Consider the following 17,150-nt stretch of genomic DNA (forward strand, 5'->3'; position numbering starts at 1 on the left):
AGTGATTTTTGAGTATTTTTTCATATGCTTGTTGGCCATTTATAAGTCTTCTTATAAAAGAAGAGAAATGTCTATTCACCTCCTTTGTTCATTTTTAATTAGATTATAGATATTTTGCAATTTATTTTTGCAAGAAATAAAATTTAAAAAATATTTTTCGCACATATCATTTCCTATTCTGTAGCTTGTGTTTTCACTGTGTTGATGGTTTACTTTGCTGTACAGAAGCTTTTTAGTTTGGTACAAACCCATTTCTTTATTTTTTATTTTGTTGCCTGTGCTTTTGAGGTCTTACTCATAAAATCTGCCCAGTCCTATATCACGAAGTGTTTCTCGTATGTTTTCTTTTAGGAATTATAGTTTTATATCTTATATTTAAGTCTTTAATCCATAGTGAATTGATTTTGGTATATGGCAAGTGATAATGGTCTGGTTTCAATCTTCTACACATGGATATCCAGTTTTCCCAGCACTATTTGTTAAAGAAGTTGTCCTTTCCCTAATGTATGTTCTTCACAAATTTGATGAAAATTAGTTGGCTATAAGTATGTGGATTGATTTCAAGATTCTCTGTTCTGTTCCATCAGTCCATGTGTCTGTTTTTATGTCAGTACCATGCTGTTTTGTTTACTGTTTGTTAGTGTAATGCCTTAGGTTTTACTTATTTATTTTTTTGCACAGGATTTCTGTAGCTATTTGGGGTCTTTTGTTGTTCCATATGAATGTTAGGATTTTTTCTATTTCTGTAAAGAATGACATTGGTATTTTAATGGGGATTGCATTGAATCTATAGATCACTTTAGGTAGTATGGACATTTTCAAAACATTAATTCTTCCATCCAATGCATGAACACAGAATGTCTTTCCATTTTTTTTTTTTTTTTTTTTTTGGCAGGTTTCCACTTTAATTTCTTTTACCAGTGTTTTGTATTTTTCATTGGAGAGATTTTTCACCTCCTTGGTTAAATTTATTCCTAGGTATTTTATTTAAATTTTGGGGGTAGGTATTGTAAATGGGCTTGCTTTCTTAATTTCTTTTTCTAATTGTTCGTTGTTGGTAAGGTATTAGCAGTTTAGGCTGGCACCCTTCATTCCCAAGAGCAATACTGAGGCCTGCTGGAGTCCAGCTCCAGCTGGTTCTTGGAGCCCGAGAAGGATATGTGGAGTCGGTGAAAAGAAAAAAAAAAAAAAAAAGAAGAAGACGGACCAATGATGTCTAGTGCATCAGTGGACGATGGACAAAAGTCATTCTCCTTTATTTATACCATGTCTATCCTCTAATTACATAAAGCAAACATTTTTCATCAAGTTAATATTAAACTATGAGCACAAAATAGATCAATACAATATTTAAATCATCCTTTTTTGATTATACTGAATCATAACTTTTTAAGGAACTACATGTCATTATTTACAAATCATAATCTTTTAAGAAAGTACATATCATTCTTTAAAAAGAGACGAAAGTAGTGAGTTACCTCAACCTATTGTCTTCAGTCAGTCACAGATCATAATCTCCAAGAAAAGTACATATCATTCTTCAAAGTGAAACAAACTTAGCCAGCAAGCAAGAGCTTCAAACTGAGGTCTGTGGCCAGTGGCCAGAGTTCCCAGGGTTGGCAGCACAAGCGGTTTTTAAGTAAAACCTTTAACCCTTACAACATAATGATTTACATATCCATCACGTATTATGATTTTAATCTTTTATCTTAATCGACTAAAGGCAACAATTATTAAAAAACCACATTTTTTTATAATATGATTTAACTATTTGTGTAAAACGATTCTTTGTTTTAAAGTTTTTGAACAACTTAGGGGCCTAAACCTAACTGATTTTTCCATAAACAAAACTCTAAATTTTTTATTCATATTTAATCTTACAATACCATATATTTGTCCTCTATATATGGCTCTGTATAAGAGAAAAGGAGTCTTTCAGCTCCTACATGTTGTATGTTATTTTTTTTCTCCAGGAGCCCACCAGACTTTTAATATTTAACCAACATAATTGTTGTCTCTGACAGTGAAAAACAAACCCATGCGTGGTAAAATAATGACCCAGGCAAATTGCACCTCGGGTAAATTTACAGGAAACTTATTGTTATTTTACTTTATCTCACCTCCCCATCCATCCATCTGTACAGAAAGGCCTCTTGGCTTCTCTGTACCTTCTTTTTGGAACAATGGTTAGAACAAATCATGGACCCAGGTGTACTTTTCAACATTTTTACCTGGATTTCATTAATCAAATCAAACTTGTTTTTATTAACTCAAAGTTTCTCAAAAAAACAAGTTTCAATAACCAGAAAAAATGTAATCTCATTTGTATCATTATTAAAAGGCACAACTGCCACCTCACACCAAACCCACAAGAGCATAAACATTCCCATAAAAGTTGATGAGTACATGCAATCCAGAGAACACTAGAATAGGGAGTTTTGGGAAAACTTCCACAGGACCCCTTGCCACATATATGGAGATTCTTCGCAGCTCTGCTGAACAGAGAAATGTTCTCCTTACATTCCCACACCAGAGTCCACAGACGCACAGCTTCCAACAGAGGCCCTCTTTAGCTGTTCAGCTGTGACCCTAACAGAGGTACTAGCCAAGCACCCAGAGTTTGGAACTTCTGGGAGGGCATCAGAGGGATCCAGCATCTCTGTTGGGGGCACAGCAGCCCACCCACAGCCCCAGCAACCATGCATGGGGAAGCCCACCCTAGCTGAGGAGCTTTAAAGCAAAAATATATATATATTTTACAATTTTCTTGTCTTTTCTGTTTATCTGATTATCAAAACTTATTAACCTTTGAGTCTTAACACATTTTCCACTTTTGCCTGTACTGCATAACTATGAAGTAATCTCATTTGGGTTCTACTTTTACTCTTTACTAATACTTAAAGTAAAAGTGATGTATTATAGACTGTCTTTGATAACTAATACAAAAGGGTCATGTTTTATATGATATTTCAAAAAAAAAATCCATACCTGAACCCCATGGACAAGTGAGTTCTCGTAGAATATATTTTAGAACCATAGGTCTAGATAATGCTGTTAAACATTAGAAACTAAATTATAATATTTATTGATTCACGCTGCTGATGTCTCAATTTCTAGCAAGCTTCCACATGGGATGGATTTTTTTTAACTGTATCTTGGATTCTGAAATTACTATTTTGTATTTCTCAAGTAGTATTTGAGAAAATTTGAATCCCTCCAAATTCTCTGGCTTTTTGTAGAAGCACTCATTTTCACAGTACTTTTTCTTGGGAACTACCTCTCTCTTGGTGACCTTCTACTGCTATAGAAGCTACAGTCTCTCAGTCGATATAAAAGTATAGCTACAGACAAGAGAATAAAATATTGTTTTCATTTTGGCCATCTACACAATGGACTTGATGGTTAACTTAAGCATATCAAGTAAAGATACTGACTTTTTTATCAACAGCCATGCAGGAATGTGTGTGGGGGGGGGGGGGGGTTGAGAGAGAGAGAGAGAGAGAGAGAGAGAGAGAGAGAGAGAGAGAAGAGATGCATTGTTACTCCAGAGAGTAAAGCATGTATTTGGCTTCTTGTGACATCTACGTCAATATTTTAATTTATAAAATTATTAAGTATCTAACCAAAAGAGAAGATATCTCTGAGTTTCAAAGTGTTTAGGTTACTTCATTTGTCTTTTATCACTTAATAAACATTTTAATAAGGTATTATAGAGTAACATTTCACAGACTTCTAATCTAACAATATTCTAATCCAGAATCCCCCACCCACAGTAATATTTTAACTCATTCAAGTTCTGTAACTTCATGAGGACATCTCTAGTACTTTATGAATTACTTGCCTCTAGAGAATGGGACATATTCCTAAAATTCTGCATAAGTATTGACATAAACTAATTTAGTGTAAGTGTCAGACACTCATTCTGTAATTCTAGCTTCTCCCATTTCCAAATGTGTGGAAGAATGGCCCATGCCATCTCATGATGGGTACTTTTTGTCATTTATTCATTTTTTTTAACTTAGCAAACACTATTAAGTACTATTAAAGAAAAATGAAAATAAAAATCATAGTTTAGATATCCCAAGGCTAACTGTCCAAAGAAATGTAGCCAAAACTTAAGTTATCTGGATTTTCTTGAAATGCTAGCTCTATAAACAAAACACAAAATATAAGATTTACATCCTTTTAAACCTGATTCAGTAAAATTAAACCAATCACCTATAGACAAATCAGCTTAAACTGTTCTGCTTGCCTTAAAAATAACGTTAATTTGTAACGGCCAATCACAAAGGTCAAGATATTTTCTCAACTATGCATTATAAGCTACACTGTATCTAATGTGAGCACAACTTCCTACCACTTTCTACTGAGGTATCTCCATTCACAAACTCTCCTTTTGTAGGCACAATAAACTTTAAAATTGTTTCTACCTTCACTCATCTGATTTTCTTATGACACTTATCAAACCCCAAATCATGGGAGGGGATTCAAATATACAGAAAATGTATTTTTTTCACTAGTATGGAAAAATTTGTAAAACAAGTCTTCTCTTATATCATAGAAACAATACAGCAAGGAACAACTATCAGACCTACGTGCAGAAACAATGCTGGATATAAAGGGAGGAATTTAGCAACTCCATTTGAGGAGGAGGACGTATTTTGATATGGAGGCTTCATTCATGAAAAAGCACTTCCAGGGCCGAGCCTGTGGCTCACTCGGGAGAGTGCGGCGCTGGGAGCGCAGCGACGCTCCCGCCGCGGGTTCGGATCCTATATAGGAATGGCCGGTGCACTCACTGGCTGAGTGCTGGTCACGAAAAAGACAAAAATAAAAATAAAAAATAAAAGCACTTCCACATCTCTTCAAGGCACAATGAAGCCAGAAAGAACAACATATGCAAAGACATGATTGGCAAAGACATAGATGTTCAAAACAGTTTGGCATATCTGAAGATTTCAAGGAGGTAGCTATGTGTTAAAAATATGGTGTGGTGGGAAATATGGATAAAAACAGTAGGGAATTCAAAACCAGCCATATATAGAAGACTAAAAATCTTACAGACTTTGGAAATAATTTATGATTTTGCTCTTTGTGCTGTATCTTCTTTATGTGAGAATATCTGTGCCTTCAAAATAGTTAACTATATCATGATTATCTTTATTCACCATACTCTTCGAATTAAGCTCTTATAATTTCACAGTATCCCAGGGTATGTGTGGTAAGAGAACTGTTAGCAGTAAATGTGTAAATGAGTCATTTTCAACCATGATGCCTTGGGGAAAATGTATAACCTTCTTGTAAACATAAAAACTTCTTGTAAACATGCTAATAAATGACCACCTGGTAAACGCAGTAATATTTTTTTAGGCAGAAAGGAAACTGAGGGTTCTTAAGTATAAAATGTTCTTCAGGATATACTCTTCTGTCTAGATATTTTATTTGTAAATAAACTCAGAATATATGGATTTATGTGGCAATGTGTGCCAGGAAAATGTCACACAAACTGTGCAATTAATGGATTTTAAGGTGGGGACAGTTCATAACTAAAATAACTTTCTCCATGAGCAGCCTCCCTATGGATTACTCAGAAAACACTTTGCATCTTAACTTCCAAATGCGAAGGTGTCCTGATATGGAAAAGAAAGAACAGCTTGAGATATGGCAGGGATGAGTTCAGACTTCTCTAACGGAAGAAGCCTTCCTCACCATCTTGTTGTTGCTTGTGTCATCACCAAAATGCAATAATGAGTAAGATCCACAATCTGGATGAGTTTGAGCTGACAGCTTAATTTTCTATATTACAATGTCTCTTCTTTTAGTTTATTTTCTGTCTAAGTTGAGCCTACTTCTATACTCTTGTAGCCATTTTCTCCTACTGTTCAACCATAAATTTTTTAGGGAGTTTTGCAATTGTGCTTCTACTCAATGTTTTCTTGCACTTCCCTTCCATAGAAGAATCAGAGACATGTACTTTATTCCTGCTACTATTTAGATAACCCTAATTGAAGAGCATTTTTTAAAAAAAATGGTTATTATAGTAACTTCCAAGAAAATATTAGATGTAGTTTAATGCTTTAAAATCTTTTGGAAGTGAGTTGGGGGGAAATGTCTACACGAAATAGTTGCACATATAGAAAAGAAAAACACACGTATTTGTTTGTCATCTCTGTTAGGCCATATAAATGAGAATAGAAACAGAGATGGGTTAAATGTAGAATGGAATTGCATCAAAGTCAAATTGTATTTTAATAATACCTTTAGCATTTATATAAATATACACTTAAGTTTATTTGTAAACAATATTCTAAGATATTCATGGCTGCAACTTTAGCAATATGTCACCAAAATTAATTAATTCATTCATTTTATAAATATTAAAGGAGTACTCACTGTTTTAGTGGTTGTGCATATAAAGATGAATTATACATGGCCGTATAATCCAAATCTTACATAAAACTGGACAAGCACGTATAAACAGAAAATGTGTGAGAGAGAGAAAGAGAGAGAGAGAGAGAGAGAGAGAGAGAGAGAAGCATGGTATATCCCTTTTTATGGTTGCTTGCTCCCACACACATACTTCAAAAGACTTCTTGATCTTCCTACTCTAAGATTAACAGAGGCCACAGTGAATATGCACAAGAAATATAAAGCAACAAATATCAAAATTTTCTTTTGCTTTTGACTTTCCAAGGATCCAGGTTTTTGGTGGTGGTGTTATATAAGGCAATTTAATGGAATTTTCAAGGATACTTTACCCAATTATTTTACTCAATGGTTTTTGAAACTAACTCTGTTATGTGGGAATATTCATTTGTGTATTATTATATTGTTGATGGTATAAATAAACATTGAGCAGAAAATATAAAATCTCAAGGAAGGAAAGAGTTGTTTTTTGGGGAGGGCAATTAGTTAATAGCAAAGAGAATTTTAGAAAGAGAGAAATGTAAGCAAAAATAATATAGCAGGATGTAGTCTGGAGCATTTACAGCTCTTTGTTTTGGACACAGTATAAGAAGAGGAGGTAAATAGCTGAGGAATAAACTTTTATCCAATGAGTTTTCTGGTTGTATTATGTTATTATATGAGCTATTGTTTTTAAAGCATCTTTTTCTTCTGCTAGCACTACCCTTTTATCACACGCTTAATATCTATATTTTTAAATTAATCTTTTTATTTTGAGATATTTGTAAATTCACCTGCAGTTGTAAAAAATAATATAGAGAGGTCCTGTGTAGACATTACCTGTTTTTTATAATGATAACATCTTGCAAAGCTATAGAACAATATCACACCCAGAATATCAACACTGATATAGGAACAATATTATCCTCATGTATATCTTGTATTTCCTTTACCACAAGGTTACCTCATGTTGCCCTTCTACGGTCCCATCCACTTCCTTTCCACCTTCTTCTTGGCCCTTGGTGACTGCTAATCTATTCTACATTTCTCTAATTTTGTCATTTTATGAATGATATTTAAATGGAATCAAATAGTATCTAACATTTTGGGATTAGCATTTTTCACTCAGAATAATACTCTGGAGATTCATCCAGCTTGTTGAAGTACGAATAGTTTTTTATCCCCTTTTTTGAATAATATTCAATAGTAAGGATATACCACAATTTATTTAACCATTCATTTATTAGAGGACATTTGACATGAACCTTTCCTAATGTTCTTTTTTTTTTTTTTTTTTTGTATGAACATAAGTTTTCATGTCTCTGGAATAAATCCCAGGAATGTAATTATGGGTCATGTGTTAGTTGCATGTTCAACAATTTTAATAAACTGCCAAACTTGTTTTTATGGTAGCTATACCATGTTACATTTTCACCAGCAATATATTAGCAATCCTTGTCAGCATCTGGTATTGTCATCTTTTTTATTTTAGCCACTGCAACAGGTGCATAATGATATCTCATTGTGGTTTCAATTTGCATTTCCCTGAAAGCTAATGATATTGAGCCTATTTTCATGTGCTTATTTGACATCTATATCTTACTCACTGAAATATCTGTTCTTGTCTTTTGGCCATTTTCTCATTTGACTGTTTGTTTCACTGTTGAGTTTTGAGAGTTTTTGCATACTTTAAATACTAGTCCTTTGTTGAATATGGATATATGATTACCAAACAGGGAAGTTCACTGATCTTCAGGTGTGTAGAGATTTTTATTGGAGTTTTATGATGTAGGCATGCTTGAATCGTTTGCCACATGGCTGAACTCAATCTCCAGCCCTCCTCCTCTCCCTGGAGGTTGGGCTGATATTGCTCAAAGGCCTAACCCTGTAATCACATGGTTGGTCTTTCTGGCCTGGCTAGCCCTCATCCTGAAACTATCTAGGAGCTCATTATAAGTCATCTCTTAGCATAAATTTAGATGTGGTTTCATCTGCCCATCATGAATAAAGCTCCTCATGTGGGCAAATGCCAAGGTTTTAGAGGTTATCTTCCAGAAGCCCAGAACAAAGGCTAGCTAAGTTCTTAGTTACCTAGCCTTATCCCACCTGCCTCTTTGTTTTGCTAAGGGAAGTAAACTGCCTATGAGTGAACATACTCTCTGTGTTTCTCTGTGCTGTAAACTGTATAGCAGCAGCCCCTACCTTTATATTCAGGGGGTGCTTACTTTTGAGAGGATAAGTCTAAAGCCGCACATAATATACATTGGCCACAAATGTTGAAAAAAATGACAAAAATAAAAATGTAGTGGTTAAAATAAACGTGTTATAATTGAAGGTGTAAGTACTACCACTGTATTTGAACTTGTACCTTGGACGTTAGTTTATGGATAGTGCATTTGGACTTTGGCTATTTGTAGCACATAAATTAATTTATTATCATTTAGTTTTTATAAAGGTGAACACAGGGTCGTTCACTATATTCTATTTTTTTTGTGTGTGTACGAAGTTGAAATATTTTATTGTTTTTAAAAAGGAAAGGCATGTGTTCAAATTAAATTCTGTTATCTTACAACTTAAAAGTTTTTTATTGGATTCTAGTGTAAATGGAACGTTGGAAAGGTAATAACACTCTTTCAAATAACTCTATTGAGAATTTTATAGAATACCCAGCTTTTTTTCACCTGTTATTTTCCTTAACCTACTCAAAAGACCTGCATTCTCCTGAGAATTAAATCCTTCCCTGACTATGAAATCAAACAGGGTAAAGCTGCTACTTCACTGATTCCTGATCAGGAACTGAAGTTTTCCCATGAATCAACATTTTCCCTGATGCCTACTGCTACTTCAGGTAACTCACTACTAAATTTTTGTCACTTGTGGTGTCTAGAGGACAGAGGTCTATAGAAGGAGGATTTATCATTTATCACTTTGCTTTGTTGTTCAATCTTGCAAATGTGCTTTGATAATTTTTAGAGTTTAGTGAACAAAGATTCTAATATTTACTTATGACCCCTTTTTCTCAAGATTTCAGATGTCCATGTAGGAATTTAGGACAGATATGTATTTGGTTGAGTCCTGATGCTATGCTTTGATAGAATATTGTAGCTGAGTAACTCTGTCAACCTTGGTTCTCTCTTATATCAGGATTAGTTTTCCCCCAGGACTTCCCCAAGTAAAGAGACATTTTTGCTATATTTTAATTGTTTTAGGCAAATTCAGACAGACTAGCATTTTAACTGATTCTTCACCATTCTAATCCTATCTCCTAGGCTCAAATGGAGATTTTTTAAGACAAAGATTAAGAGCATAAACAGTATAACCATGATCAGCCTTTAAAATTTTGTGCTGACTATCAGTATGGATTTTACCGATGGATTTCTGATTATCAGTACAGATTTGGAAACTTTTAGTTGCTGTGATGTCAGAGATGCAGGTTCTTGGGTTTCCAAGGAAAGAATCCCATCAGGAATCTGCAATGACTGCAAGCTCTCACTGAGGAGTCACACTCACACTCACACTCAAAGTTTATTGCGAAGCAAAAGTATATGCAGGATGTGCACGGGCGTGTCCTCACGAGTGAGGAAAGCACGCTGTGAATTCTCAGGGAAGGGTTTATATGTTGTTCTTGGATGGGAGTGTTTCTCTATCTTAATTAATTAAGGGGAGGAATATTCAAGAAAAAGGAGGAAAAAAGCGGGGAAAGTAGGGTTTGGGTGACTTTATGCTTCAGCAAGCACTTTTCTGAGAATCAAACAAAAGGGTTGTTTTTTGTTTTTTGTTTTTTTGTGCCTTGTGGTTTTGTTTCCTGCTGAGAAAACCACTGAGCTCTGAAGAAATGCGAGATGACTATAGGGTGGTCAAGCTGCTACTGCTGTTTTTCTGCTCAGCCTGAATATCCACGTGCAGCCTCCCCTGGGCAAGTACCTGTTCTGTCCTGCCTCCATTGCATAATATCTTTACTTTTTTCATCTTCATAGATTTTATAAGTGCTATAATAAAACCTACTTAAGCTCTGTCTGCTTCAGTTAGATTGAATTGTTGCTTTTATGATAATACAAGGCTTTTGAATATGGCAATTGCCATCTTAAGACACGTGCTTGCAAACATCTTTTTCTTATTTAACCATAAGTCATGTCAGACGATAAGTGCAATTTAGCAGATGCTCTTTTTAATGTGATTAACATTCAGAAAATAACTTTTATACCCTCCTTTCTTTTCAACTTTCCCCAATCTACTTTTTGATGATTAAGTCATTCAATAGAACAACCATTACTGAATATTTACTGTGTTTCCAGGGATAAACAAACATAAATTAAACCAGTGAGAAACTGCCAAGAAACTTAATGTTCTTAATTAGGGGAAAGAGGAGAGGGCAGATGTGTGAGTAAACTGGTAAAATAAAAAAAGAAAAATTGAAAAAATGAGTATCTTTTGAAAATAGGTACTCCATTGTGGAAGAATAGAAGAAAGACCAATTATTCGTAACTGCAGAAATTAGATCATTTTTCTTGTAGGTTGATTTATTTGAACTGCACCCAAAAGGAGAAAGCTAGTCTCAAGAGGATGAGAGTAATTAGAGAGTGAGAAATAGATTATTATAGGTTGACAGCATAGAAACCAGATTTTAAACGAAAAAAAAAAAAAAAAGCCTTTAAATTTGTGCTAAGGAGTGTGGCCTTTGAGGTACTACTGTTTTTTGAGAAGAAAATAGTGTTGTTGTTGTTGTTGTCATTTTTCCCCTCTGCTTTAGAAAGATAAACACTATGGAATAGATAGGAAGAAAAACAAATCAAATTGGAATTAAATTAAATTTGGAGATAACAAAAATATTGTCTTAGTCCAGGCTGCTATAAGAATACACCATAAAATGGGTAGTTTCTAAACAACAGACTTTTGTTTCTTACAGTTCTAGAGGCTGGAAAGTCCAAGCTCAAGGTGCTAGCAGGTTCAGTGTCTAGTCTTCAGTATCTTCTCACTGTAACCTCACATGGTGGAAGGGAGCAAGGAATCTCTCTAGGTCTCTTTCATAAAGGTCCTAATCCCATTTAATCACCTCCCAAAGGCTCAATCTCCTAATACCATAACCATGATGATTAAGAATTCAAATTAAGAAGGTGGGGGACATTCAGTCTATTGCATTGTCTTTCTCTGTTCTTTCACCTTCTCATTTTGTATTTCTCCTAAGCCCAAAGGACAATGTAGATTGCACCTTGCAGGTACTAAATAAATGTTTGTAGGATGTATTATTTAAACACACCTATTTGAGCACAATATTCTTTTCATACCTCTGACAATAAAGAGGTATGGGAACATTTATTCTATATATTCCCTTGGTGATTCACGAATGAGAAGGGTTGTGTTTCAGGTAAAATCATAAGTATATAATTTTCACAGTCAAAAGGGAATTATGTAAAAGTACTTTAAAAAGTTCATGGAAGTATTTGTATTATCTTTTCATTCTATTTTTTCCACAAACTTTTTGAAGTACTCTTGTATTTCTCCTTAGTACTACATATGTTGTTACCACAGACACAAGCTGGGGCAAGCTTCCTTTTTTAAACTGAGAGGCAGCAATGATAAGGAAAGCATCCATCTGGTTTAAATAGAGACATTCATTATGAAGGGCAAAACTGGAAGACTGCTTCCACCCCTCTCCCAACACACATTGAAATATACAACCATGTATAAGTAAAAGAGTCATTGGATAATATCTGGTCCAATTTCCGCAATTTGCAGGAGGAAACAGACTTAGAGTAGAAACATGTCTTTAAATTCTACACTTTAATTTCCACTTTACATTTTATATTTTATTTTTATTCACTTATGCGTCTCATGCACTTGGAATACTACTAGAGCATATACCCGAGACTTAGCAGGAAAAGAAGAAGCTGCATTTTAAATAACATATATATATACATGTGTGTATATATATGCGTGTATGTGTGTGTATGTGTGTGCACATGTAGCCATCTTTCCCCACAATAATAGTGCTTTGCTCAGCATTCAAGCCTGCATAACAGGGAAGATTTATTACTTTTAACAGCAATAAAGTACAAGTTTATGATCTTTATTTGAATAATTTACGTAACACTCCTATGGCTGAAATCTAGATTTATGTTAAAATCTATGTGATGTTTAGTAGATGTTGTAATAGGATTTTTGCTATTTTTGAAATAGAAAATGGAGGGGACATAGCAAGTGATAGACAAAGTTATGAACCGTACATGGAAATTGGTACAGAAATAAACCTAGAGTTTATTTTATTTTATTTTTACATACAACATTTAGGGACCCTTAAAGAATTAGTGTACTTAACCCAACATTTTTCAATTTCTGAAACTTGTGTTAACATGTAATTTCCTGAATAAAACATTTTTTCTCTGAAAACTTTCTAATTAGGAGCAGATGTTACTTACTCTTAACCTTTCTTTATAGCACTACATTTGATGAAAAGGACTAATACAGTTTTAGTAAGTGATAAAAGCAAGTGGTTTAAACAGGAGTGCCTCACATCTCCTGGAATTGTAGCATTTGGCAAGGCTTATATACCTCTATTTCTGAAAATGTTTTATTTTTCCATAGAATACATCTTAAGTTTTCATTTCTATAAAAAGATTTTTTATTAAATTAAATTATGTAATATAATTTCTTATAAGTGTTTGGATGAATAAATTTCAAATCATTGAGCATTTGGTAAAAATTGGGCATAGATTTAATAAATATTAAATACAAACAGAATATCCAGATTATTTCCATTGTTTTCTTGAATCTACACAAATGTGATATGTCACTGTTATTTTATTTTTGATAGCCTTTGTATTTGCATTCTTACTGTTTTCATACATAGAATAAAACACCTTATTTGTGAGGCTGCAGAATGTAAATCTTTTTAATGATGGCTATTTTTCACAGACTATTTTAAGATGTCTCTAGAAAATATTTCCTTTATGAAACAGAAACAAATGTTCTAATAAAAAGATCTGGATGAGACATTGAAGAGGGTGAAAATGATTCCACATTAACACATAAAGTCAGTACCAGTACATACGATTTAAAAATATATATTAATAATAACATGACAGCATTTAGAGATTTAATAATCAAGAAAATAAACTTTTAGTAGGAAAAGTATAAAATAGAAGATCTAATTCAATGAGAAGTATATAAACAAAACCCCAGTTGATTTGTCATGCAACCCAAGTAGTAGGGCTAAAAGAGAATGTCAAGAAATGTTGTCAAGTCCTGTGCAAAGTGGCATTCAATATCTCCTGTTAATGTGTGAAGAGCACTTAGTTATTATCACTTTTTGGAAGTGCATAATAAAAATCTGTATGCATGCTTTATATTATAAATTAAAATAAAAACGTTTGCAATGAAAAATAAAAAAATCTTAAATGTATGTAATTTCTACTGAAATAAATTATTATACCTACATGAAGAGATGGTATTGCAAAAGATTCAATAGTTAATGCCTCTGCTTTTTGAGAGCTGTAGGACCTTATACATACTGGGAGTGCATGTTCTTACCATTGTAAAATACCAGTAATCAAAATATGTACCACCATAAGCAAAGAGTTTATTTAGTTTTAAGGAGATCCATATAGAGATTTAATAAGATGTGATTAAAATAGTATTTAGTGATATTTGCCATATAATTCAGTTGCTCTGACTTACTGAATCAAATTACAAGGGCTTACATAATGCAGTTTAAGCTTGAGGAGGAACCCCCAAATCTGAGAGGGAATCCACAAAATTTAACTACCCAATAGTCTGCCTGAATTTCTAAGACATGGATAGTTCTTATCAACTTGAGAGGATACGTATGATACATTCAACTTAATAAACAGATGATCTGTGTAATCTCTATAACATTTTTCAACTTTTGGACTACTGACCTATGAAGTTCATAGTTAAGTCATTTCATTATGTAGATCCCACATATGCATACTTGCTTTTCCAATTACAGTGGCTCCAAGACTCATCTTTATCTTGAAAAAAAAAAAAAAAATTATAGGAGCATTCTCATGTAAGATTGATATTTATGTAACATTTTAACTTAAGATAACCCAAAATGCTCTTGCTCTTATTTGTAAACAAAATAAGTTATTATTTGAGGAAACAGTAATATTAAATATTGAATGAAAATTTTCATGAGAATGCACAAGTACTAAAGCTAATATAGCTATCAGAAAGAGAATATAAAATATTTATGTGTGAGATGTCTGAAGAATAAAAGACAAGAATCATAAAATGAGTATTTTGAAAGAAACTATACATATAACTATTTTGAAAAAAGAAAATACAGTTTTGAAATAAAATTATATTTGTTAGATTTTTAGAAATAAAAATAACTCAGTGGATGGGTTGAACAATAAATTAGACAGAGTTAAACAATGAATAAAGGACTTGAGAATTGGGTCATTAGTAACTACCAAGAAAGCAACAAAAATAGAAGCAGCTGGAATTTATACAAGTGAAGTAGAATTGTGTTATATGGAAATACAGTAAGAAGTTCTGACACATATTTAATCAGAATATCTAAAGAATAAAACAAAGAAATGGATGAGATGCAATATGTAAACAAAAAACAGCCAAGTGCATGCTGACCAGAGAGGCGCCTCCCCTGAGAGGCCCAAGATCTGAGGCGACCACACACCTGAGGCACTAGTGGGCAAACGAACAGACATTGAGGCAGCCATACCAAATTGGCAGGCCTAGAAGCATCCTAGCAAGAAAATAGTGTCAAACCAGTGGACTGTGAAAACCCCTGCCACAATGACTAAACATCAAATGAAAGATATGAGAAATATGAAATATCAAGAAAGTACACCATAAAAGGTAAATAACTCTCAAGATCTAGATCCTATAGAACAAGAAGCCCTTGAAATGTCTGACAAGGAATTTTGAGAGAAAATTCCAAGGAAACTAAATGAGATACAAGAAAACTCAGATAGACAACATGATGAAATGTGGACCTGGAAGAAGAAATGTACAAGGAAATCAATGCCCTGAAAAGGAATGTAGCAGAGCTTGCTGAGCTGAAAAATTCATTCAACCAAATAAAAAACACAACAGAGAGTTTAACCAGCAGGCTTGCAGAAGCAGAAGAGAGAACTTCTGACCTTGAAGATGGGCTGCTTGAAATAAAACAGGCAGACAAAAAAAGAAAGAAAAAATAATTTAAAACATTGAAGAAAATTTAAGAGAGATATCAGACAACTTTAAGCACTCAAATATCTGAGTCAAGGGTATTCCAGAAAGGGAAGAAAACGGAGATTGCATTGAAAACATATTCAACAAAATAGTGGCAAAAAACTTCCCAGGTATGGGAAAAGACACATATCTTCAGATTCAGGAAGCTCATAGATCCCGAAACGTATTCAACCCAAAAAGATCTTCTCCAAGACATGCTATGGTCAAATTGGCAAAACTCAAAGAGAAAGAGCAAATCTTAAAAGCTGCAACAGTGAAGCTTCAAATTGCCTATAAGGGAGCCCCAATCAGACTAACATTAGACTTTTCATCACAAACCCTAAAAGCCAGAGAGGAATGGGATGATATATTCAAAATACATTGGGCCGAGCCCGTGGCACAGTTGGTAGAGTGCTGCGCTGGCAGTGCGGCGACGCTCCCGCCGCGGGTTCGGATCCTATATAGGACTGACCGGTGCACTCACTGGCTGAGTGCCGGTCACGAAAAAAACGACAAAAAAAAAAAAAAAAAAACTAAATGACAGAGATTTCCAGCCAAGAATACTCTACCCTGCAAGGCTATCCTTCCAAAATGAAGGGCAAATAGTATATTTCTTAGACAAACAAAAACTGCATGAGTTCACTACCACACGACCACCTTTACAAGAAATTCTCAAGGGAGTACTGTGTTTCGTACCTGAAAAACAACTACCAGTGCCATAAAAACTGAAGAAAAATCAAAACCCACTAGTAAAATAAAAATGGCAGCAATGAAGAGAAAACAAAAAATAAAGTTTATCTACAACCTAAGGAACCAACAAATACAGAAAACAAACAGTTAATCAGAAAGAAAGGAAGAAAACACACTTAAGACATCCAAACAAAAATCAATAAAATGCTAGGAGTAAATCAACACCTTTCAATAGCAACTCTTAATGTAAAAGGATTAAATTCCCCAATCAAAAGACACAGACTGGCTGACTGGATTAAAGAGGAGAATGCAACTACATGCTGCCTTCAAGAGACCCACCTCACCAATAAAGACTCACATAGACTAAGAGTGAAAGGATGGAAAAAGATTTACCATGCAAACAGAAATGAAAAACGAGCTGGAGTAGCTATTCTTATACCTGATAAAATAGACTTTAAACTAAAAACCATAAAAAGAGGTAATGAGGGCCAGTACATAATGATAAAAGGATTCATCCATCAAGGAGACATAACAATCATAAATATATATGCACCCAATGTCAGACCAGCCAGATTTATAAAGCAAACTCTATTAGACTTAAAGAAGGAAATAGACACAAATACCATAATAGCAGGGAAACTGAACACCCCACTATCAATATTGGACAGATCATCTAGGCAAAGAATCAGCAGAGAAAAACAAGATCTAAACAACATTCTAGACCAATTGGACTTGGCAGATATCTACAGAACATTCCACCCAACAACCTCAGAATATTCATTTGTTTCATCAGCACATGTATCATTCTCCAGGATAGATCACATGTTAGGTCACAAATCAAGTCTCAACAAATTCAATTGGAA

This window comes from Cynocephalus volans, chromosome 3, assembly GCF_027409185.1.
Source record: "Cynocephalus volans isolate mCynVol1 chromosome 3, mCynVol1.pri, whole genome shotgun sequence".
Classification (NCBI taxonomy): Eukaryota; Metazoa; Chordata; class Mammalia; order Dermoptera; family Cynocephalidae; genus Cynocephalus; species Cynocephalus volans.